At 32.4% G+C, this 23,432-nt stretch overlaps 1 pseudogene; it reads right to left on the bottom strand.

The window, feature by feature from the left end:
* Window positions 1-22,205: 22,205 nt before the first annotated feature.
* LOC112916040 (vesicle transport protein SFT2A pseudogene) lies at window positions 22,206-22,654 on the bottom strand (annotated as a pseudogene).
* Between the last annotated feature and the right edge of the window lie 778 nt (window positions 22,655-23,432).

Raw genomic sequence — 23,432 nt, 5'->3', positions numbered from 1 at the left:
CCACAACTAATTGGGTCAAATAACATTCATAAATCCTCCTAAAAATAACAGAAAAATACACATTTTTCTCAAATGCACATGCAAAATACAGCAAGATAGACCATATCTCAGGTTATAAACCAAAACTTAATAAATGTAGAAGAGATTAAAAGTACAATTCCTCTGGTTACAAGGCAAAGAACAAATCAATAATAGAAAGATAATTGAGACTTGAAAATTAAACATACTTTTAAACAATCCATGAGTCAATGAGAAAGTCTCATAAGGAATTCAAAAATATTTTGAACTGAAGTAAAAGTTTCAAAAAAAATTTAAAAGATGTGGGATGCAGCTAAGCAGTTCTTAATGAGAAAATGAGAACATTCTATGCTTATATTATAAAGAAGAAAGTTTTCAAATCAGCATTCAGTTTATACCTGTAGAAACTAAGAAATACCTAGTAAACTCCAAGCAGAAAGAAAAGGATAATAAAGAACAGAAATCAAGTCAATTGAAAACAGAAAGTTAACAGAGAAAATCAATACAAACAAAAGTAGATTATTTTTAAAAGATTAATAAAATTGATAAACTTCTAGCCAGACTGACAAGAAAAAAATAGAGAAAAACTGAATTGCCAATATGAAAATATTATTCATAATAATTTAGTTACAAGGCATTATATGTTTATTAATATATATCTGTTGTAGTTAGATGCATTGTGAATATGCCCACATTGAAAATATGCAATGTAAAGAACAAAGATCTATGATATTCAGCCTGAATATTACAAATTGAGTTAATCAGTTTACTCTCGAATGATTTACCAGTGTGCTTATTTTGCACATTTCTCTCTGATAGGACTACCTCTTACTCCATTTATCAAATGATAAATGGAGTATTTTACAAAGCAATAAGCTTATGGAATTGTCAAAGACATGTCATACAAGATTTAAAGGGAAGTTTAAAAGTCATAATACTGTCACAGCAATTTTTATAAAAAAGTAAAGATTTAAAAAACCTTCTAAATGACTGAATAAAGATTTCATCTCTTACAAAATAGTGCCAATATCACAAAGCATGATTGGTCATGCACTCTTACAAAATAATTAATCTTAGCAGCTTTTCATTGGTGGAAAGAAATCCAAATGAAATAATCTATTTCATTCAACAATGATACTCTTTTGAAAGAAATTGATGAGATGGCAAAATATATTTGAAATTTAGCTGTGTAACAATGATGGCAGTCAAGCAAATTTTAAGTTCAAACAGGAGAAACATCCTGGGTAACAATACACATTTCTGCTTGCACAAAATTACTGAGAATGAATACAAAACATTTGGTGAGTTTAACAACCTAAAAAAATAATGGCATTGAAAGAAATCTTTTTCCAATATCATCACTGTAGAACAAATGAAACATGAACAAGAGGAATAGTTGTTCTGCCACATGAGTTTATAAGCAACTTTTCTTTTTTCTTTCTTTATTTTCAAGAGAGAGCGTGAGTGTGAGTAGGGGGAGGGGCAGAGGGAGAGAATCTAAAGCAGAGAGAAAGAGAATCTCAAGTAGACTCTCCGGTGAGCACAGAGTCAGCCATGAGGCTCCATCTCAGGACTCACATGATCATGACCTAAGCCAAAATCAAAGTTGGACACTTAACTAATTGAGCCATCCAGCCACCCCATATATGCAACTTTTCAAGAGGACTACCATGTATTTTTTCATTTTGTAGCATTCTTCCTCAAAAACAGTCACTAAGAATCTTAGTGATAGATCTCATAAATCAGTTATTTGGCCATCAGCATTATTAGTAAATTTAAGTATCCCCTTTTCCTTCCTTATATTCCAGATAGGCCATCATATTCCATTTCAGTCTACAAATTATTCTTCTAGTCCTTTATTCTACTTATGAATTTCATTTCAAAATTGTCAAAGAGGTATTATAATCATTTATTTTAAAAAGATGATTTAGGCTGACAATATGAGAGCCACTATCCCATAACCTTGCCAAAGAGCATATCTATATGTTTAAAAAAAATTTTTTTTTTACTTTTTATTTTATTGTTTTGTAGCTTCAAGTTGTTATTTAAATTCCAGTTTACATACAGTGTAATATTAGTTTCAGGTGTAGAATTAGTGATTCATCACTTATATACAACACTGAATGCTCATTACAACATGTACCCTCCTAAATACTCATGACCCTACTTAAAGAGAAGAGAGTCACTTGACTTGACTCTTCTCTATTCTTTTTTTTTTTACTCTTCTCTATTCTCAAGAGTCTTCTCTACTTTTAAGAGTTTTATGGTTTGCCTCTCTTTTTTATTTTTCCCCTATGTTTTGTTTCTTAAATTCTACATATGAGTAATACCATATGATATTTGTCTCCTTCACTGATTTATTTCACTTAGCATAATACTGTCTAGCTCTATCCACATCATTGCAAATGGCAACATTTCATTCCTTTTTATGGCTGAGTAATTAATATTCCATTGTATATATTCCAAATTATTATTTTTTAAAAATACTATCAGATAAATTTTTAATTCTTTAGTTACTAATGTGGTTGATTTTTTTTGTACATTCATTAGCCATTTGTATTTGTTCCCTGAATTATCTTCCAAGGTTATTACTTTGATCAGTTTACTTGAGTTTCATTTATATCTATTTTATAAGTACTGAATATATTACATATGTTAAGCTTTAATTATAACTACAGCAAATATTTTTCTTTATGTATCACTGATAATTAAATAGCAGCTGTGATTTTGTTTTATAGATGGATACCAAATACATCACACATTCTTTATTAATACCCTTACCTTACTTATCTTTAGGAATTCCCCATCTAGGTTTACAGATACTTCAGGGTTTTTTAGTTTTTCATTTATGGTTTTATTTAATAAATTTCACTTGAGTTGCCTTTTAACATTTATCATACTGAAAAGGTGTAATACCAACTTGATTTATTTTATCAAATAATTTCTCTATTTAGCCCTTTAACCAAACCCTTATATACAAGGTTTTTTTTCTATATTTCTTTTTCTCGATGATCCATGGACCCTTATCCTGTTAACACAATGTATTAATTATTGTGCTTTAAGATAAGTATTTAATATCTGAAAGCTCATGTCTCCTTAAATCATTATTCTTCGCAATCACTATCCTTATAGTGATTTCTCAATCATTTCATTTTGATGTATTTTGGGGTAATCATCCCAAATTTATAAAAACACTTTTGTAAGCAATTTTGTAAGATTCTATTAAATTTCTATATTAAGATATATATACATAATAGCCTTTCCAATAACTTTTGTCACTGACCACATCAAGTGCAAATTTTGAAATGTATATATATTAAACATTTTATTTATTTATTTATGAGAAACACACGGGGGGTGGGGCAGGTGGCAGAGACACAAGCAGGCTCCATGTAGGGAGCCGATGTGGGACTCTATCCCGGGTTTCCAGGATCATGCCCTGGGCTGAAGGTGGCACTAAACCGCTCAGCCACCCGGGCTGCTCAAATTTTGAAATACTAATAAAATAAATAGATAAATAGGTCAGTATATTTAGATGCATTGAATCATTTTAACCACCTTATGCTTACAAAAATACTAGGTAGGCAATTCCTAAATAAGTAATTTGGCTCCTGAAAGAGTTAGGATGCCACACCTCAAAACAGTAAAAACTAAGTTCTGTATTTTCAAAAACAAATTTTGCAAAATTATGACTTGACTAAAAAAAGTTAATCCTAATTCGACAAAGCATAAATAGAAGCTCAACAGAGAAGGTAATCAAAACAAAAGACTTAAATGATCAATCTAAGAATCAGCAGATAGTACTGAGACACCCAACTGTGTGGATATTATGCATAGATATGTAGATCTTCTCTGCAAATAAACAAAAAGTTTGCTGTTCCAAATGCATTCTTTCAGCTGGTGATGTAATTTTTGACTAATACAGACTCAAAAGCAGTCTATTCCATATTATCTGCATTTCAGCTTTGATGAGTTTTATGGTAACTGGGTGACTGATGACCAGGTAACATGGGACCAGTGGTTTCAACATAATTATAACACATCATTTACTAAATCGTGAGTCTCCTTCCAAATATCAATCTGCTAGTTTAATAAAAGAAGTGAAAAATCAAGACCCGTTATTACCCCTCCATGAGAGCCCTCAGGGAGGAGAGGAAACTCCTCAACCTAGTGCACAAGGATATTCTGTAATGAGCAGCAGCTATCTCCATGGAGTGAAGATCGAACCTATGGCATCAAATTCTCTGTCACTTTTCTTCACAGCCACTAAAAGCCCCAAGGCATCATGTTAAAGCAGGAAAGTGCTCCAGCAATGGTTAATGAAACTATGATTCCGGCAACCCCCTAGGCAATACCCTTCTGAACTAGAAAACCAGCAAAACTAGTTCATTAACTCTCTTTGAAAGGGATATGCTTTTGTGGCTTCATAAAGATAACAATGTAGAGCTGGAAAAAGAATAAAAAGTCTCAGACTTGAAATACTAAAATGCATGCACTTAGTAATCAGCTTAACGAATGCTTAGTAAGTAAAGAGATTGCACACAAACATATATCCCTGAGAAAGGTGTGTAAAACCCACATTACATGAACAAGGAAAACAATTCCCAGAAGCAAAGATAGAGTTATTTACTTTTTCCTATGGCACCTCTGCATTTATTAAAGGCACAAATACAGATCAACCAAACTCATTTGCCCTGTGGGCATGTTTGGGAGCCTATTTGAACTTTCTTTTTTCTGGTTTCATGTTAGATCCTTTGGAATCTTGACCCTTATTTTCTTGTAATGAGAAAATATATATTGTTTGACTATAAAACTGACTGCAGCAGATTCCTTATATGAAAGGGTTGACACAATTCACATCAGTATGAATGATGCTTTGCTTAGGAAAAGGGCCCCTGAGATGTGAAAGGTGAAAATTTCCCCACTCTATTCATCCTGAATATGCTACTTTCTGATAGAAAAGGAAAGAAGAGGAACTGATTTTTTTCCCCTGCATTTTAAATAAAGTGGAACTGGGAGTTTCTGAACACGCTCAAGAATAGAGAATGTATCATAAAATATATGTGAAAATTGCTGAAATAGAAAATATCTGAGCAAGAAACTTGAGGCCAGAAAATTGATTACAAAATGGCTTTACTATTGTCAGCAGCTTAACTAAACGTTAGGCCTCCTACTGACTATAGGCCCCTGACCTCACTTTTCTTACAATACTTCCTTCAGAAAACCTTTAATTAGAATTTTTTTCTCTGCCCCTTTGACATGTAAATCTCCCAGCCTATACCAGCTTAACCAACCAGATATGTCTTTCTTAAGAAGCTGGAAGCCAAACCTCTGAAAATCATGCTTAAGAGAGATAGTTTCCATACTCCAGTCTTTATGGGAGAGTAGGAGGCTATCTTTGAAAAGCACAAATTGGCCAGTTAGTAAACACAAGTGGCCTAATCACAGTGACCAACTTCCCTCCTAAAGACTTCCAGTACCTTCCCACTAACATCCCCTAGTGCTTAAAACTCTCCCACCTTCTATTTCAGAGTTGAGTCCAAACTGTTCAATTGCCTTGAAGAAAGTCTTTCTTAACTCTGGCTGGTACAATTTTTCTCTGACACTGGGGAGAAAGTAAGCTAGTAATAAATTTGCAGTAGTAAAGAAACCTAAACAAAAAAAAGTGTAATATTTGATTGTAAATGATTTAGGTGCCATCCTAAAATGGGCCACCTCCCAAGAAAATCCACAGTAGTGACTGCTACCCATACCTCCCCTTTTCATGGTTGTTTTGAAGATCGAAAAAAGTGGGATTGTTTTTAGCAGGGATGAAGCTTTATGGAAGGATGAGAAGAAGAATGAGGTATGTCCTGACTTTGGAGACCATAAGCATTGCCTTGATAATTAACAGAACTCTTGGTAAGGACAATCCAAAAGTATGGAATTGGAGATAAAGAGTGACTCCAGAAAGGTGGATAACTTGAACTTTTGTCAGCAAACATTAAGTATGCACTTTATATGCACAATTCTGCCTCTGATTATTTATTACAGCATTCAGCCTTTATCGTGTTATTGCTAGGGAGGATTCCTTGCCTACAATAAGCTCTGCAAAATACTTATCATGAGCTATTTGTTATGAGGAAAGGCTTCTTTTTATACTTAATCTGGCACTGCAACTCTATCATTGCCTCCTGCATCTGTGTTCAAAATTCTGCATTAGTAGTTGGGACATTTTTATATTACTCACTTTGGAATAGGGAAAATAATTTCCAGGTTACTATTTGAGCTAAATGGACCACCCTATTGGGCAGGAGCCAGGACACCATAGCCCTTCCTATGTGACATCATTAAATATCCACAATATCCACCGTGGCCCAAGAAGCTTGCAAAATTTATTGCCCATTTCACAACTGTTGTAGAATTATTACTGATAATTCTAGGGGGGAGATAAAATATAAGGAAGCCAGGCAGCCATCAAAACTTCGTTATAAAAGAGAGACTATTTTACTATAAGGAAAGTGCGTCTTTAGAAAAATTAATTCATTGTTTTTCTAATATTCAAAAGAATACATGGTTTTTAGTTCCAAGTTTGTAGTGGATGATGATATGCCAGTCTAGAAAATGAAATAATTAGCCTGGTTGATATCAAGCTCCCTTCCAAGTGTCTTTTGTAATTAACTATGTGTTTCTGTTATTTCCTTTTCTCCTTCTTTTCCTTACTCCTTCTTAACCTTCCATTATTTCCCTCCCTTTCTCTATTCCTTCTTTCTATCTTCCTTCACCCCCATTCCTCCTTTTCTGGATTTCAATGGCAAGTGCAATATTTTTTTTTTTTTAAGTGCAATATTTTCTATATCTCAAAACAATTTATGGATGGTAAACCACAACATTTTCAGGAAATATAAGAAAATATTATAACCCCCATTGTCAACAGTGCAAAGCAAAATATTCTAGAAGGGGAACATCAGCTTGGTTGCTCTATAGTGGTTGTATGTTATTCCCTAGTGAGAAATAGATTTCCAGCTGGCAGAGGCAAACAGATTATTTTGAATGTACAGTATTAATTTAGTACAATTACTATGATTAATGTTTTTAGAACAAAATTGTAAGGTTTCCCTAATGAATGAAGCTGAAACATTTATCTTATAATAATGTTGTAGTATTGTATTAATATAAAGTAGAACAAAAAAACTAGAGAAGCATAGAACAGCCAAACCATAAATCTGAACAGCAAGAAATTTGCTTTTAAACATCATTACCTCACTACTATAAAATTGCCTAAATTGAAATGTAGAAAGTTTATTTGAAATTTCCAATTGATATACTATTTCCTAAGGCTTAAATTCAATTTCCAGAAATTATAACTATATGAAAGGGAAAAAAATTCCAGCAAAAATGCAAAGTTACAGATCAAGGCAATTAAAATAGCATTATTGTACAATGAAAGATATAAATGAGATATTGTGATACTTGCAAATACTAAAGAGTAAAGGGCATTTCTCTCTATGTAGAATTTATTTTTAATGAACAAGGAGTGGAGTGCAGTGATTAAGAACTTAGTCTCTGAAGTCAGAAAATTTAAGCTACATGTTAATCTGTGTGGGCTTTTACAAATTACTGAAATTCTCTAAATCAATCTTAAAACTTGTATTCTTGAGTGTTCACGAAGACTTTCCAATGGAATGGTGTGGGTGATTTAAGAAAGTCAATTTTCAGAACCTCAAATATGTGTTGCCCAGCAATATACTTCTAGTCAAGGTACCATGCAGGATCTCCTTTCCCACCTCCGCTATTGCAATTATCCTTTTTTTGGTTGAAAAAAGGGAAAATTCTCATTCAACCCAATCCTTCTTTAGAAAATTATTCTGAGCTTTAAAAACTATAGGGGTAGCAAATAAATGGAAAATTTAGATTGCTTGGGTGGGTGATGCTCTTTAAATAAGGCACTTATACCCACTGCATGATTTAGAGCATTGTATTATATTTTACAAAGTAAAAGTATGACACTGCAAATGGAATATTTTGTGTTTTGTTGGAAATTCTGAAATCAAATATATTATGGGCAAAGAAGATAATTTTAATTTCATTTCAAGATCTTATCTCTTCTGTGTTTTAATTATCGTCAAAGAATATACTGCTCCTGGGGGAGATATCCATGAAAATAAGGCAAAGAGAGCATCAGCAAGAAACAATGAAGAAAGGGGCACCTCTGTTCCTCCAGGTGACACTAGGAAGGCTCTGAACTTTCTCCTTTCTCTGTATCAATCTCTCGTCCCCTCCTCTCCCTCTCTTAACTGTTCACAACTGTTTCCAAAGAGAAGTCCTGGTGGTTTTTTTGTAGTAAGTACATGACATTAATGTGTAATTAGTAACTTCCATTTATAAGCTAAGATTAACTTACTTTTAAAAATAATTTGTTTTCTGGTATAGGTTGAAATGAGTCTTTGTAATTTCACTGACTTCATTAATTATATAATCAAAGCTATTCTTTATAGGCAGTAAAAGGGAAAGACTTCTGTTCAGTTCATCCTAGATTAAATTAGAACAAATTAGATAACCACATATTTTTTTAGCATACAAATTAATAAGATTTCATTGAAGTTCCCTAATGTGAGAAGAGGGCCAAAATGAAGTAAGAACACATGGAACTCCTGGGAATGTTTTATATTTCATGTTACTGAATAAAAGTATAAGAAAAGCTTTTTGAACCTTCTATGATTTCTTGGTAAATTTATCATTTTATTAAATGACATAATTTCCAGCAAATGAAAGTTACAAAATATTGTTCATGCACACATACATACACACACATGCACACTCTTAAAATTTATCTTGGTGAAAACACGAGCACATATTTTCTACTCTATTCTAACTCTGCTTAAAATAAGCATAGAGTATACCCTACCTTCAGTCCTTTAATTTTTTGTGGACTAAAACATAGGCTTAATATCCACATTTTCCATATGTAATTGCTATAGAAAATATGGAATAATTAAAAAATTATTGTTAAAAAAAAGAAAACCCCTGAGTATAGCATGAATCATCACAGTGTGATTTTTGAAATTTAAGTTTTCACTAAAATATTTTTTGCTATTAAAATATTTTTTTCTATCCTATTGCATCTTGATAGTGAAGGAAGGAATGCCCTGTCTATATCCAAAGTCATCTAAGTAGCCTGCATGACATTTCTTCCTACTTAATAAGCTTGATGTATAAGACAGAAATCCACAAGGAATCAGTAGTACTGACTTGCTTTCATTTTGTTTAGCAGAAAGCCAAAGAAATTAGGAATCGAGTATGTTAACTACTGACTTTTGTGTACAAAATGGAGTTCATTATTAAAATAGCAGCATATGTTCTGTAACTGCTTAGAAATTGATACATATAAGAATAGAGATAATTGTAGAGTAAGAATACATATCTATAAAAACTGAATTTTAATATCTACCTGATTATAACTGTAAATTAAATGAGTCTAGTAGCTGGTAATGTCCAGGGGAAGTCCAATAAATGTGGCTATTGTGAAAAATCAACTCCTAATATGACGGAAATACACCTCATGTTATGGAAATCTTTTAATGTGCTATAGAGCAGCTTAATTTTGCATCAGAATCACACTTAGAGTTCTTTAAAAGCAAATTTCAGAATTTTGAGATATAAAATCAGAAATTCTAAGGTTGATTCTCTAAAACTTTATGCCCTGGTCATTTTGAAACCAACTTGTAGAAATCAATGGTTCTAGACATCTAAGTAGTCATAGATGACTTCTCAAGCAAGCTTCTTTCCATGCTGGTTAGCATGATTAGATTTTAGGCTTCTTAATGCATGTCCAGAATTAAAACCTTTAAAGTATAGAAACCCAGAAAGATCTTACAAGTTATAATAACTTGAAGTTTTTAAAGATAAGTAATTTTAATATTTTGCTGTATATATTTTTTGTCTTTCTCTGTTCTATGAATATGTATGAGAATTCATGGAAAGGCAATATCACATGGAATATCATCAAATGCAAGATGCCAATGATTGTACTGTTCAGCATTATTTTATGAAATATTAAAAGAAAAAAAAGCTAAGTATTAAATTTTGACAAACTTCTTTCTTAACACAGCTTTTGTTTAGACTTATTGCAGGTACTATTTTAGACTTATTAAGGCACAAATGATATATGACCCAGTCACCTTGGGCACAGGCAGTATAATTTTGTGTTCTGTCAGGGAACAGGAAAATTTTATTAGGATTTCCTATCTGTTTAAACTTATGATTTCATTTTTTCATTAACTGAGCAACATGTTGCTGAAGGCTATAGCGCCTCTACTGAAAGTCAGCAGGAATTTTCTGTCAAATTTATGTGATGCTTTAATGATAGTTTTATGTTATGCATGAATCTTTGACATTAGCCATTCATTGCTTAGAATTGTCTTCCATCTATTAAATGAGATTAGGAAATTTCTTCTTTCAGTTCCCATTCTTGTCTGGTAATGATACCTCCTTTTCCAGATGTCCCTGTAACAAACTTATCACAGCTTCATCTACTCATTGGGAATTTCTTTTCTTATGCTATGTAAGGCTCCTTATTGTTGATTTGCAAAGATCATAGAGTGAATGTCCATTCAATTTCAGTAGATGGTATCATTTGGTTTTCAAAAGCAGCTGCAATTTATAAACATATCAACAATATAGAAACCTACAGTGCACCATGTATTGGCAGTGTTAATAATTTTATTTTTAACTATTTTTGTAGTTATATAATCATGTCTGATACTTCTTAATTAACTTACATTTTTCTCTTTTTTTAACTTACATTTTTCTAGTTATTATTATTTGGGTAACAATGAGATTAAGCAACATTTTAAATATTTCTTGGGCACTTTATTAAACTCTTACCTTATTTTATTGTGGACTTACTTTCACATTTACAGTTTCAATCCACTTGGTGTATAGTATGAGGTAGGGGTCAAATTTATTTTACTTTTTTTTTTCATCTGCATACCCAATAATACAACATCATGTATTGAATAGTCTATCATTTTCTCACTGCTCTGAAAAACTCACTTTTTAATTGTATTTCTGTTATTTGACATATACAACTTCATTTTTGCTTTATTTCTCTGTCTGTCCTTATACCAACAACCGTCTTACCTATACTAGTTTTGTCAAGTCTTAGTATCTATTAGAGAAAGTTTCTCATTTTTTTCTTTACTTCAGAATTTCCTGGCTAGTCTTGAATCTTTTAATTCTATATAAATTTTAGAATAAGATTTTTAAATTCTGGAAAAAAAACTGTTGGAGTTTTTGGTTGAGATTGCACTCTCAACCTACAAGTAATTTGAGGAGAATTGATATTTCAAAATACAGAATCTTCCAATCCATGAAAAGTTTTAACTATTATTAAGATTTTTTTTACATTTTCTCTCAATATAGTTTACATGTCTCTTTGCAGAGATTTTGCAGATCTTTGTGAAATTTAATCCCATGTTTGGCTTTTTTTCATTTTTGAAATTACTATAAATGAGACTTTTTAAAATGCCCATAGGATTATTAGTGATGTTACCTTTTGTTTTATTTCCTTGTAAAAATATTATTATTTTATTGTTTTATTTCCTTGTAAAAATATTATTCAGTTTATCCAGGTACTTATCAATGTTTTAGTCTTTTCAAAAAATCAGCTATTAGTTTCATTAGGTTTCTATAATGTATATTTGTTTCCTATGTTAATAGTTTTGGTTCTTATATTTATAATTTATTTTCTTCAATTTTCCTTACGTGTCATTCATTGCAATTTTCCCAAATTATTTAGAACAGTGCCAATCTCATTAACGTTCAGCCATTCACTTTTTCTAATATAAGTTTGTACATTTTTCCTAATAGATTTAGCTGCACTCCCAAGTTTTGGTATATAGTGTTTTGTAGTCACTCAGCTCAAAATATTTTCTAATTTTCATTTTAATTCATCTTTTGACACATATATTTTTGTAGAAGTTAATTTTTAAATTTCCAAATATTTAGGGATTTTCTAGTAATCTTTTTTATTGATTTATAGCTTGTTTGTATTGATTTCAATTTTTCTTGGGCTGGAAGCTAAATGTAAAGTTAATGAGAAAGTTTAGAGACATACCAAATGGTTGACTTGTTAAGTGTCAGTAAGCTGGTGATGAAATTTGGATTGCCTAGAAAAGCCAAAGCAATGTTTTGTGGGTTTTTTTAAATTATGCTTTGTTTTGCTTTACTTTTTAAATAACATTAATTTATAAAGAAATGTGATTTTTAATTATTCCACGAGAGTACTTGTAAAAGTATATTGAAATAAGCACGATAAGAAAAAATAAAGGTATCTTAAAGTACTTGTCGTTTTAAAAGCTAAAAATCCTTGGGGTGATGAACGTTGGAGGAGAAATCTCTCCTAATTATTTAAGTTGTAGTACATACAGACTACATTTGTTGAGCCCCTACTGTGTGTCATGCATTCTGTAAAATAACCATGATCAGAAGAGCCAGGGTCTTTTTCCTCATAGAGCTTAAAATCTAGCAGATTTGGGAAATGAGTCAAAACTATGCCACGGTATTATTTTGTTTGGATCTATTCTATCTAAACAGCATATCCATACATATAAGCTAAGACTTTTTTAGGAACAAATTACATGGTACCATGTGTCTTTCTATTAATAAACTCAACTTTTATAATAAAAAGTGTTTTTCTACCCATGCAAAGACAATTTAACCATGTGTGGAAATAGTTATTTTTGTTATGCAGCATAGAATTTAGACTTTGAAAATACATTACCTAAAACATGCAGATATTATTACTACTGGAGTTAATTTTGTACAGATTTGCATCATATAGGCAGAAGCTGAAAATGTAAGGTAATTTGAGAGTATTATAATCCATTTCTTAATGCCTTATGAGAGTTGCACCTTAAGATGAATTATACATGCTAATATACCTGCCAACTTTTTGCTCTATTCTTTAACAACAGAGAATGTAAGCTCTCAGAATATTAATAAATAGCAATATATCATATAAAAATAGTAGTTAGGGGACTCCTGGGTGGCTCAGCAGTTAAGCATCTGCTTTCAGCTCAGGGCATGATCCTGGAGTCCCAGGATCGAGTCCCACATCAGGCTCCTTGCATGGAGCCTGCTTCTCCCTCTGCCTATGTCTCTGCCTTCATCTCTCTGTGTCTCTTATGAATAAATAAATAAAATCTTTAAAATAAAATAAAATTAGCAGTTGGAGGGTGTGTAGACCACCAAATTAAGTGGAAAAAACATATAGGTAATAAGAAGGATCTATTTCCTTTCTATCTTCCTCTAAGATAAACTTGAATAAAACTAGATTAAAAAAATGTCTAAAAGAAAGAAAATAGGACAAGGTATGGTTATTTCATTACTATTGATTCCATAATTACAAATTCACCTATGCAAAATGCACTTGCAACCCCAAAATCTATTATCAAAGCTGTTTCAAGGTCCTTCATAGACATGTGCAGAAAGTAAAAAAATATGAGTCACCTTTAGAGCATTGTTCCCAGTGGAGGTCAAACAAGATGATGTTTTGCCTTCTTGTTTCAGCTCTCATTCTGTACATTATTGCATTTTTTCCAGTTTATTTAGTGCCACATTATTTGCAATTTTATGCTTTTACTTGGTGATTTTACTGTTTAAAGTGTATTCCAAAGCATAGTACTGAAATGTTCTATAGTTTTCCTAAGCATGAGAATGATGTGCTTTACCGAGAAAATACACCTGTTAGAAAGGTTTCATTCAAGCATGAATTATAGTGTTATAGCCATGAGTCCAAGGCTGATGAATCAATAATATCTATTAAATACAATTTTTGTAAAATCAATAAACATATAAACACCTATGTACTGACTGGTTGGCAACAATGTGACCCAAGACTCTCAGGAACCTAACTCTGCATTTCTCCTAGGAGCAATGGTTTGGTGTTCACTGATTCAATGTTCACAACAACATTATAGCACATAACTGCTGTGAATAAAGAGAATCATCTATAGTTTGGTAGGAGCTAGGAAGACAGCAGTTTGGTTAGCATCTGACAAATCTATACATGACAGTACTTAAGAGCACCCAATTTTTGCCAAAATTTTTTTCTCGGCAGTAAAGGAAAAATACCAAACCAAAAGAGACAGATTTGGAGAATAGAATGAAGCAAGAATTTGTCTCTAGGGGAACCAGAGGAGGAGAATATAGAAGCTGAGGCATTATTCTTTAAATAACTTTGGAAACTAGTCCAAAGTTTTCCACTTCAACAAAGTTCACTAGAAATTTTCAAAAGGGCATTCAGTTCCCATAGGATTCATCATTATCTCACCCTGGGTGGTTTAAGATACTGAAGCTAGAAACATTTCCTTATTCATAAGAAGACATTTATTTTGTGTGTTTTTTTCTTAATTGGAGTACATATTCTTTTTTTTTTCAACTCTTTCTAGATAATGTAGTCAAAACTCATCCAATGCCAAATATCAAGTACAACATGTTGTGCACACTAGGTGTCTACAAATATCTGCTGAAATTATGAATTAAGGAAAAATGATTTATACATATATGGGATTCAGGGGTAGAGACAGATATGTATGGCTATCAAGAGGCTATTTCTAAAGTCATAATACTCTTCATTCCATGAGGCCGTTAATCAGGAAATTTATTTCAAAGAAGTTATCTGTTATACAGAAAGAACTCCAGCCAAAAATGTGCTAATTAATGAAAATGTCCTTTACTGTTTGTAAATAAATTATAAATATTTTATGAGAAATCTCAATTGTTCAAAGCAAAATCACCTAGGTGCTATATACTTGGATCCTCCATAAATCAATTTTAAAATAGAATCAAATTGATTAAGAAAAATATGATTCCTCTCTAGAAAGAGTCATTTTCCTATTGAATAGTAGGTGATTATCTCAACATTTTCAACCGTTTAAAACCACAGACAGCTGGGCAAATGATTAGATCTGACTTAGAGTCCATTATCTTTAAAAACTCTAGTTATGAAGAAATTAATAGGCTTCTTAATCTATCAATTATGAGCTTAAAAGAAAGGGCAAGGCTTGGTGGGAAATTAAGACTGGCATGAACCAGAATTGTAAATTATTTGTAAACTGAGAGGTTAATAAGTGTCAGAAGAAAGTCTTTGTGTTTGAGAGAGATAATAACATAATGTGTATTTATTCTAGAACAGGGATGGACAAACTCTGGCTGTTGGGCCAAATCTAGTCAACAGCCTGTAGTTACACTTTTACTGAAATACAATCATAATTATTCATTTATGCATTGTCTTTGACTGCTTTCTCACTACAAGAGCAAATCGACTAGTTAGATAAAGACCTTATGGCCCTCAGAGCCTAAAATATTTACTATGTGAACCTTTACCAAAAAAATTTGCCAACCAACCCTTTCCCATGTAGAATTAAGAATAAGGCTCCATACATTCTGTTTGGTTTGCCTTTTTCTTTGCAGATGTTTTTAATAATTTCTTAATATTAAGTGAAATGCATAATGTAAAATATCAAATTTGATTTTCAATGAATAAGTCTTCCTTTTTACTAAATAGATATTATATCTTTATATATTCTGTTTTTGCTTTTAGCATCTATCCTATCATAAGCTGTATTGTTTTATTAAACCAAATATTTCTGATACTAACTATAGAAAATTAGACTGAGAAAATGGAATACTTTATAATATAAATAACATAATTATGTGATTTGACTCTCCTTTTTCTATTTTCATTTTTCACCCATGGATCTAGGAGCTGATGCTGAAAAATTAAAAATAATAGTATAATTGCTTGTGTCTGACATAAGCTTGTTGTCTACCTTGTAACCAGTTTTGCTGGAGCTTCAGTTTCTTACTTCTGATATAGCATATTATTTTTTAAATAATACTTCATTTGGTTCAAATTGATTTGAAAAGATGTGTTGCTCTCATCTTTCAGTGTCATTATTTCCTTTGAACCCTGACATTATTATTATATTAAATATGTTTCACTGCATTAAATGGTACTGCCCTTACTGAAGAAATGTAATATCCTTTTTAGAAAGAAATCAAACTCTTGGAGAAATATAGGTTAAATTATTTAAAATAAGTGAAGAAACAAAACCACAACCCCATATTTAGTATTATATTTTGCCAAATATCATATTATAATGACAAAGGAAAGAATAATACAAAGCACACAACTCATAACCAAAGCACAGAGTATGTGGATTACCATAGAGTTTGGTAAGTTATCAGTCAACTGATAGCCTTAACTTATTGAAGATGAAAATTTGAGGGACACAGAATTATGTTGGCCAAAAGAAATACATTTACTTTTGATCGTCTAATGCTATCTTTTGAAGTGAAATTAAGAATATGCAAGTAAGTTTTGCATTTTCTCAGTCTTTTTGATGATCTAAAGATATGTAATTGAATAGAACTTGAATGGAATTATAATAAAACAGAATGTCTCACAATTCCTGCTGAAGATAAAAAAAAAATCCCAGTAGCTAATAAGCTTCTCTACATTCTGAAGAGAAACTCCTAGGAATACAGTCACAGAATTTATTAAGATTTGACCAAACTTTCTTTATCCTTCACTCTCACAACCTCTGGCAACCCAAATAAGAGAAAATCTCAAATACATCAGAGGGAAGAGCTTATCTGTGTGTTTAGTTGTGTAATTATTAAAAACATGGTATTACTGTCTGCCCCCAAGCTAGTTGGATTTTGGGAGAATCATGCTCAGAGATTTAAGGAGCATACTGAAGGTAAGGCTCACATAACATTCCCCACACGGATGGTTATGGAGCTGAGAAACTTCTGCCCTAGTACTGCAATGGACTTGGGTGGGAGAATTTTTGGATGAGATTGGCAAATATCTCCTAGAAGTTTCAAGGCATTTGTGAATGTACAGGCTAAAAGCAGATTCTCTTCTATACAATTCTGAAAATTTCATTCCAGAGAGAACAACCACAGGAAAATGGAACAAGATAGGGAAACACAGGGAGTGCTACATACATCCACTGTGTGAATTAGGCCTGACATAAAATATAGGATAGCCAGTTCAGTTTGAATTTCTGGTAGACAGCAATAATTTTTAATGTAAACATGTCCTCAATATTGCATGGAACATACTTATTATAAAATATGATTCCTTGTTTACCTGAAATTCAAATTTAAGTTGATGATCTGCATTTTTATTTGCTATGACAAGCTTAGCTACAATGCATGTGTGAATTAGTTAAAATACTGCTACTTGCTACGACAAACTCCAAAGTGTATAATGGTTCTTACTCATGAAAATTACAAAGGAGCAAGTAGCTCTTCTTTAATTGGATCCAGATTTATTTCATCTTATGGCTCCATCAATTTCAAAGGTGACTTGCTAGATCTCTGTGCTTAGCTGGCTAAAGGAGGCAGCTGTGAAAAGAATATGGAACATTGTACATGGAAAATTCTAGTGAACTAGCCCTGAAAATGGCACCACACTCATATTTCATTGACTACAACTCCATCATATATCCATACCAAATTCAAGGAAAGCTGGAAAATGCAGAATAGCTTTATATCTAGCAAGAAAATGAATTTGGTATACAAGTAGCCAATCTCTAGCACACTGAATTCCCATGTACCAGTGGAAATTCTGGAAATTACTTCACCCAAAATTTCTTTAAAGGACCTGGCCCAGGGCAGCCCCAGTGGCCCAGAGGTTTAGCGCCACCTTCAGGGTGTGATCCTGGAGATCTGGGATTGAGTCCCATGTCAGGCTCCCTGCATGGAGCCTGCTTCTCCCTCTGCCTGTGTCTCTGCCTCTATCTCTCTCTGTGTCTGTCATGAATAAATAAATAAAATCTTAAAAAAAAATAAAGGACCTGGTTCAGAAAGTATTTTCCATAAGAAGAGATTCAGCAATGATAGACTGTAGTGTATACCTGTGGGTGAAGGCAAAATGGAGAGATAAGAAGGGTTTCTAGTGATTAGACAGAGTGTATTTCCCATATCAGTAAATTATTCAATGTGAGGATCTGAAAGATAATTTCCATAAACCCACAAGTACAATCCAAAAGAAATTCAGCATTGAGATACTTTTAATACTACACAGAATTTAAATGTTTATTCCTCTTTCACTAATACCTTTTTCACCCCTGTAGGAACCATGAAGACAGGAAAAGAAGATAGCCAGATGAAAGAACAGACTATACATCTATACTGCAGGTCTGGCCAATCTTAGAAGTAGGAAAAATGAGGAATGAAAATCTTTCAGTTGAATGTGGTAATGAATTTACTTGCTAATCAACACATGAAAGTGACCAAAAAGTTGTCATTTCTATTCAGATGTATTCAAAGCTCAGAGAAGAAAGATCTAAAATGGAATTAAAGACAATGGTTAATTAAAAACTCCTTAATGTCCTACTTATAGCCTATTATCTACCATCCAGTTTCCTCAATAAACTTGGTTATATATGAAAAGGAGAAGTTCTCAAGTAGGCTTTTCTAAATCCTGGATGTTTCTAGCCTCACATAATACCTATTAATAATCAACAAGTGTTTCCTCAGAAGAAAACCTTTTCTTTTTTGGTTTATTTTTTTTAATCCTACTGAATTTTAAATAACCTTGTGTCTTATATATAATTGAATTCCAGTCAGGAACAGCTAAAGTATAGAACTAGGTGGAAGTTTTGCTTCATGTTGTCTGGTGCAGATTGATCCCAGAGGCCAAAAGCTCTAGTACAAGACTTAATTGAAGGGAAAAACAAAACAAAACAGAAAAGAAAGAAAGAGAGTTGTGAAAATTGGCAATAAAAACTTGCTACAAATCATAATTGCTAATAAAAGGCTACAGTTGTTCTTTTGATAACATTGCTTATAGCATATAAAGTTCCCCTGGGTTATGCTTAAAATATTTTAAATCTCATACTAGGATTATTAAAACTTAACAAAGACTACTTATATTTCTTAAAGTATCATAAATATTTTACTGCAAACTATTTTGATATATATGAAAATAAGATGATCCAAAGATAATATTTTTGTTGTATTTCATTGTTGTTAACTCATCTTTTAAACAATTCCCAAGTTCTCTAACTAACTAGCTAGGAAACAATACTGAAAAAGGAAAAAGCAATAATCAGACAAGCATTCCACCAGTGTATCTCTGTAATTTATCACTTATGTGGGAAGATACTGGCTTTTACTTTTGCATAAAATAGGTGTTCAAGAAATGTCTTAGATATTGATGCATTATCATTTCTATAAAAATTAATGTGCTGTTAATACTCCAGTTAGCAGAAAAGAAGTCAATATTGGAAAGACTGTATATCAGCTTTATGCTATGATATTCTTAATATTATGAGTTCATTTATTAAAAAGGTAAAGCAGCCACATTTTTCAACAATTTTTTTTATAATTCTCACAAAGTCTCTTTAAAAATCATCTGTTCTGTAAATGTAAAATAATAAAGCCACTATGAAAAACTCTATGGAGTTTATTCAAAAAAATTAAAAATAGAACTACCATATATGATCCAGCAATCCCACTTCTGGATATATAGTTGACCTCTGAATGACATGGTTTTGAACTGTATGCATCCACTTATTTGTTTTCAATAAATACAATACAGTGCTGTAAATGTATTTTCCTCTTCCTATGATTTTTCACAATAGCATTTTCTTTTCTCTAGCTTACTTTATTGAAAGAATAAATAGTACACATAATATGGAAAATATGTGTTAATCAACTGTTTTTCTTATTGGCAAGGCTTCTGGTCCACAGTAGGCTATTAGTAGCTAAGTTTTGGGAGAGTCAAAAGTTATATGCAGATTCTTGACTGCACGGGGATTGACACTCCTCACCCTTGTGTTGTTCAAGGCTCAACTGTGTATCCAGAGAAAATGAAACCATTATCTGAAAGAGATATCTGTACTCCCACATTTGTCATAGTATTATTCACAATAACCAAGATTTGGAAAAAAAACTTAAGTGTCCATCAACAAAATAATGGATCAAGAAAATGTAGTACACATATACAATAGAATATTATTCAGCCTTAAAAAAAGAAGGAAATCCTTCAATTTGCAACAACGTGAATGAACTGTAGCATGTTATGCTAAGCAAAATAAGCCGGACAGTGAAAGACAAACACTGCATGGTATCACATATATGTGGACTCCAAAAAAAAAAAAAAGTCAAACTTACCAGAGGAGAGAGTAAAAAATAGTTTCCAAGGCCTGTGGGGTGGAAGAAATAGGTAGAGGTTAGGGTTGTTGAAAGAGTACAAGTTACAGTTGTAACTTGCAAGATGAATGAGGTCTGAGGTTCTAATGTATAACATGGGGACTACAGTTGACAACACTCTATTGTATAGCTGAAATTTGTTAAGAGAGTAGAACTTAAATGTATTCACACACACAAAAAAAGAGTAAGAGGTAAATATGTGGGGTGATGGATCATGTACCAGATCATCACATTGTGTTTCTTAAATACCTTATAATGTCATTTGTCAATTCTACCTCAAAAGAGCTGAAAATTATCATCTATTTGATATATTTTAATAAACTTATTATCAATTGCCAAAAAGAAACCTGTGCAAAGCAGGTGTTCAATGACTCTTTCAGATAAAAGAGCCATCATACCCCACTACTTAACTCACAAGTCACCCAGAAAGGCAGTGTGAAAACCAAAAGGATATAAAATATATCAACTAGGAATTCAATTAAAAAAAAAAAAAGATTTGTAAAGACCAGAGTCACCAAAAAATAGCTGATTTCTCCTAGCCTCTTGATTCCAATGTTTATAGGTTCATTCTCCTCATTCTCATTTAGGACTTAACCAAATGATAGGCAGAGACAGTAATGCATGATTAAAATCCAAGCATGATTCAGAGCATGGGTTTTAGAGACAAGTTACCTAAGTCCAAATCTTGATTCTTCTATATACTAGTTATGACACTCAAAAATTATTTAAAATTTCTGTGGCCCATTTTCTCACAGATGAGATGAGGACAATAATAACGATGTCGTGGGGATTCAGTGATTTAACATATATAAAACCACTTACAAGAGCCTAGAATATAATAAACACTATGTAATTTCTAGTGCTTGTTCCCTTTAGGACTTAATCTAACTTTATTTCTCTGAATCTGCTTATATTGATTTTTTTCAATAGTAACCATTTTTAAGTATACAGTACAAAGGCATTAATTGCACTCACAATATTGTGCAACCATCACTATTATCTAATTCAAAACCTTTTCCAGGGGATCCCTGAGTGGCTCAGCAGTTTGGCGCCTGCCTTTGGCCCAGGGCGCAACCTGGAGTCCCGGGATGGAGTCCCACGTCGGGCTGCTTCTCCCTCCTCCTGTGTCTCTGCCTCTCTCTCTCTCTCATAAAAATTAATTAATTAATTAATTAATTAATTAATTAAAACAAAAAGAAAAACTTTTCCATCATTCCAAACAGAAGCACTATAAATGTTAAACAATACCTACCTATTCATCCCTTCCTTCATCCCCTGGTAAACTTTATATCTAAGGGTGGATTTATTTAAAAATTAAAAAGGTTGGGATGCCTGGGTGGCTCAGTGGTTGAGTGTCTTCCTTTGGCTCAGAGTGTGATCCTAGGGTCCTGGGATAGAGTTCCACATTAGGCTCCCTTTAGAGAGCCTGCTCCTCCCTCTGCCTATGTCTCTGCCTCTCTCTGTATGTCTCTTATGAATAAATAAATTTGAAAAAAATCTTTAAAAATTTTTAAAAATAAAAATTATAAGGGTTTATATATTTTTATTACACACAAAAAACAATCTTTAGTTTAAGGTTATAACTTTCACAGGTAAATTTTTTAATTGTTTTAAAAATTTTGACATTATAAAAAAGCCAAAAAAACTTAATATGCCTTTCAGCACAGGTCTATGCTTAAATATTCACATCTCAAACCTCTTTTCAAAAGATTTTTAAAAAATGGCTAAAAATAATTTACAATTGGCAATGATTAAAATCTCCTTGTCTTTGGAAGGGCATATTAATGACTCATATGAATTTAAAGTTACAAGCATTTAACAGTTTAATCAGGCATGCAGTTTGTACCAGAATACAAATGGTCTTAAATTGTCACTGCAGTTGTTTTTGGAGTGATTATTTTATCAAGAAAAGCATACTTCACCAAAACCACAGCATCAACTTTCAAACACTCTTTTTGAGGAGTTTTTGACTTTCAACTTTGGATAGAACTGCATTTAATTTCTGCATCTCTTACATATGGAGTATATCATAGACTCCATTAGGCCATTCACAAGACCTGCAATATCCAGAACAATGAGGCCAGCCTCTTCCTATGTCAAGAGAAGCACACAGGGTAAATATGAAACAAAACGGATAATAATTGTTGCAGGCAAACTTGTTTCAAACATTTTCTTCAGTTGTTTCACAAGGCCCATGAAAAGCTCATCTGGAGGAATGCAGGAGTATATCCCAGGGTATAAAACAATGCAAAAAGTTTTATGCCACCAGGAAGTAATACCAATCCAGTTCCAAGGATAGCAGAGAAATGCTACATGCAAAGCATTTGTCAATCAGGTAATAAAACTACAGAACCAGGACTTTTTCAGTCAGGCCCTACTCTTTTTCATTCTGGTCACTCTGGATCCTCTACAGCTTCTCCATGGCCATTAATTTTCTCAGGCTACATCAACAGCCATTATTTCACCTGCCTTTCTTGCCTAGCAAGAAACTCCTGGTAACCTGCCTATGAATTTGCCTATTCTAGTTATTTCATTAAGTAGAATCACACATTAACTGTCTTTTTGTGTATGATTTATTTCACTCAACATAGATTCCAAGAATCAGAATTTCATTCTTCAATACTATTCCATTGTACATATTTACATTTTGTTTATGCATTCATCTACTGAGGACACATAGGATATTTCCATCTCTTGACTACTGTGACTAATGCTGCAATAAACATTGGCATCTAAATACTGATTTAGGTCCCTGTTTTCAATTTTGGAGGATATAAATAGAGGAGTAGAAGGGTTGAGTCATATGGCAACTCATTATATAGCTTTCTGAGGAATAGCCAAACTGTTCACATCTTACCTTCCTTATCTTACCTTCCTTATCTTACCTTTTTCATTCCTGCTAGCAAAGTATGAGGGTTCCAGTTTCTCCACATCCTTACCAACTCTTGTTATTTTCACCTTTTTCTTTCATTATATTCATCCTAAGCACATGTGAAGTGAAATCTTGTTGTTTTGATTTGCATTTCCCTAATGACTAATGATGTTGAACATCTTTTCATGTTCTTATAAACCATTTTCATGTCTTTGGAGAAATGTTTATTTGAATTCTTTGCCCATTATGTGTCTTTTTGCTATTGAGTTTTAAGAGTTCTTTATAAATGTTGAATTTTAAATGCCTATCAGAAATGTAATCTGTAAAT

The sequence above is a fragment of the Vulpes vulpes genome, chromosome 13 (genome assembly GCF_048418805.1).
Source record: "Vulpes vulpes isolate BD-2025 chromosome 13, VulVul3, whole genome shotgun sequence".
In the NCBI taxonomy this organism is placed as follows: domain Eukaryota; kingdom Metazoa; phylum Chordata; class Mammalia; order Carnivora; family Canidae; genus Vulpes; species Vulpes vulpes.
This window is presented reverse-complemented; position numbering and strand designations above follow the sequence as displayed.